The following is a 3,999-nucleotide window of genomic DNA, read 5'->3' as shown; positions in this document are numbered from 1 at the left end:
CATCTTGAGTAAAGGCAAAGAGCTAAAACATCTGGCAGCCAGACAATCATAGGATCTCCCAGCCACACTACACACAGGGAAAGTATCGACCAAGCAAGCAGTCCTTCTGGGGACTACTCGACAAGGGGTATAAGGGACTTAGTCCTTTTAAGCTGGCATCTGCCACAATGAGTTCAGCTGTTGTACAATAGTTGGTAGGGTGTGCTGCTGGGCCAGTCAGTCACTACAAGTTACACAAAAAGGAGGACCAACCGAAAGCTGAAAATTAACGCTAAATATCCATTTACGAAATTACAACATTATAACAGTATATTTACTTGTATACAATGCATAAAAGGTCCAAAGACAATTTTATAGTGCATAAGAGATCCAATAGCAGTTAACGAAGTTCTCCGGAATGATGTATCATTTCGTGGGGACTTCTGAATGTCATGTCTTATTCCTTACTTCTAATTGGATGTGTTAATTTAACAGTAACTTCTTCAAGGACATTTCAAAGATTGTTGTATCTATGCATAATATGCTATGTTCAGAGCAGGCAAGCCAAACAGGTGTATTCAAACCTTGAAATGTCCTTGAAGAAGTTACTGTTAAATTAACGCATCCAATGATGAGTAAGGAATAAGACACAACATTGTTTATATGGTCCTGTTCAGAAGAAGTCCCCACAAAATGATACATCATTCCGGAGAACTTCGTTAACTGCTTTTGGATCTCTTATGCACTATAAAATTGTCTTTGGACCTTTTATGCATTGTATACAAGTAAATATACTGTTATAATGTAATTTTTGTAAATGGACATTTAGCGTTAATTTTCAGCTTTTGGTTGGTCCTCCTTTTTGTGTATTCAAGCTGTCACTCTCTGTATACACAACGTCACTACAAGTTGGCATATGGTTCTGCTGCTGGACACTAGTGTATTCAATGCACTGGTTCTGTTGTCCTTGCAGATTAGAAATGCCCCCCCCCCCCCAGTTTGTAAAAGAGAGTTTCTCAGATTTGAACTAAGGTCCTGTTGAGTTTTGGTGTGGCACTGGCACCACACTGGCATTTGTTCTGCTGGGCACATAGTACTGTTATGCTCCTGCAAACATGCACCCTCTCAACAGTTCACTTTCCATGAGATTCTCCGGGAGAGTCTGACTGCTGGCTGCCTTGTTTGCTAAGCTTTTCCAAGCATAGGAAACAATGGAGGGGATGGGGGTGCCATCTTTGGGTGCCCATAGAATTGGACTTTTGGGTCCATTTTTTTTGGAACTTGGTGGTTCTTTTGGGGAGAGGCTCCAAGAGCTACACTGTGAATTTGGTGCCTTTCCCTCAAACCCCCTCCCCTCCAGACCACTGAAAATACCATGGGAAATTTGATAGTATTTCCCAATATAGGAAACAATGGAGGGAATGGGGGCAACCTGTTTGGGAGCCCATAGAATTGGACCCCCTAGTCCAATCTTTTTGAAACTTGTGGGTTCTTTGGAGGAGTGGCTCCAGCAGCTACACTGCAAATTTAGTGCCTCAACCCCCTCCCCCATCCCACTGAATATACCCTATGAGATTTAGCAATTGACTATAATGGCCCATATGGCATAATGGACCTGAAAATATTTGGGAATTCTGAATTTTTCCTAAACCTGAATGCAATCCTGATATTTGCATTTGGGAATATATGGGATTCCCCAATATTTTTGGGTCCCCAAACCCCAAATTAAAAAAAACCCTGAATCCCCCCCCCCGCAAGCCCCTATTGGGGGAAAAGAAAGCAGAACTGGAAAGAAGGAATACAGAGCATAAAAATAGGAAATTAAGATTAGAGGCAATGAAATTTCCCTGTCTTGCAAGGTTTATGGGAGTCTCCATATATTTACAATGCAAGTATAACCATATTCTGCATATGCCATGGAAGTGCCATCAGAGAATTTGTCAGCAACCATTTTCTTTCTCTTTAAGACATCTCTCGATATTTTACCATATATGAAATCTAAGGGCTGGCCACTTTGTTCTCAGCCCCTTTGGACTGGTTATCAGTAATTAAATATAAGCCTCCCTGACTCTGGTAGTGATTTGATGGATAGTTGCTTACCTACATGGCAGTATTTAGAGAAATAGAGGTCCTTGAAAGTGAACTGCATCAGAGCGTAAATCAGCCAGAATGAAGACAGGAGTGAATATAGATTTTGTGGTAAGAATACCCAGGAGATTGTTCTTAGAAATCCACAGATTGGAGATTACACTATATTGATTTATAGTCAGGCGTATATTGATCATTGGCTAAATGACTGTGCAGATAATTATATGGATTGTTCCCATGTTACTATGAGACTTAACCCTACTGACTGCAGCACTAAAATAAAATGCATACTTAACCTAGAATCATAGCTATTATCAGTGCATTTAGAAGTGCAACATAAAAGGATTTGCTCAGCACAGGCTGCCTGAAATAGAACATAGAAAATCACTGTGCCATAACAGGGAAGATAAAAAGCAAGATGAGAATATTCCAGATTTATTTCAAGCATTGTGGATCAGAATATAAGATCCTCTTGATTGCTTATAATTGTGCTGCTTTATTTGTTGAATAGCGTCACTTCTTCAAGTAAGAATAAAATTCACAGTATAATCTCAAGAATAGGGAAAATATCATTATCAAAGGCCTGACTTTAAAAGGCAGTTGTAATGGCCAGCTCTGACCTAGTAACATGCAGGGATCTGCAACCAAATTCCAATTTTAATCTTTCACTTGTTGAGACGAACAGTGGGTACCCAGCTGAGGCAGTGGCTTTATATAGCTACAGTACAAAGGTAGCACCTGCTGGTTAATTCAAGAATCAGGTGATTGTCTATTGTTTTGTTCAAGAGATGCTGAGACAAGGCAGAGCAGAGGACAAAAATGGGATTCTTGTCTGGAGAGTAGGAGACTGTCAGGCTATTTTCATGATGATTTTCAAGCAACTGTGATCTCTTTCAAGTACCATTTCTGGGACCTCAAATTGGATATATATATTTTTTTTTTAAAATAAACCTTCATATTTTTCATGTGTGGAAAAGAATCTGAACTGCAAAATTCACATCAAGGCTTATCTCCCAGAAGTTTTAATTGGTTTATCTTTTGAATGGATATTAGACATTAGCATTTAATCTGTGTCAGTGGAACAGTACAACCAGGGCCACTGGGCATCAGGCTTCACAACCCAAATTCTCAATACTCCCGAAAGGAGGGAATCATGCCTACCCTAAAATCATGGAACATGTGCTACTCATATGCTGGCACTGAATTCTGGAAAGGTGAAGGCAGAAATTAAATGCAGTGTTCCCAAATTAAAGGAAATGTTTTCCATTTCACATATAGTCTAAAGGTGAAAGGAAATTAAGGACCCTAACCATTCTTCCTTTCCAGAAAGAGTGGGGCATCTCCCAGAGCTCATGCAGAGATCCGGTAAGGCTTGTGATGCATGGAGTCTTTTCAAGCTTCTCTCTGGTTTAGCATGAGGTCTGACAGGTTTCCCCCACATTTTCCTTGCTTTGGGAGAAGGCCAGAGGCTTCTTTCAAATTTGCTTGCCAGCTCAGGGGGGTGAGTGGGGTGATGCAGAGGAAGGAATTCACACAGACCCAAGACTGGGTGAAAACGTGGCCACAGGTTTTTTTTAATGAATACAGCCAAAGGAGCATTGGTGCAGCATGGGGACAGATCCAGCATCAGGCAACCTGCCTATTGCCCAATATTCACACTCCCACAGCCTGCCTACTGGTGATGACTTTGTGGAGTGGCAAGACCCTGGGATCCATGTGGGCACTGGGCACTGCATGGTCCCCTTGTCACCTAGTGGTGGAAGCCAGGTGGCAGCCCCCAGGCTAGGCATGTGGCTGAATGGCTCCACCCCCAAGACCCCTTAAGGGAGTCTCTAAACATGGGGAGCTGGACACATAGGTCTGGCCTCCCCCCAACGGATCTGTGCCAGTGCCCAAACCACCACAGAGTGGAGTGATCCCCCACACCCTGCT

Source organism: Gekko japonicus, unplaced genomic scaffold, assembly GCF_001447785.1.
Source record: "Gekko japonicus isolate JY-2015 unplaced genomic scaffold, Gekko_japonicus_V1.1 scaffold983, whole genome shotgun sequence".
NCBI lineage: Eukaryota > Metazoa > Chordata > Lepidosauria > Squamata > Gekkonidae > Gekko > Gekko japonicus.
Note: the sequence above shows the minus strand (reverse complement) of the source record.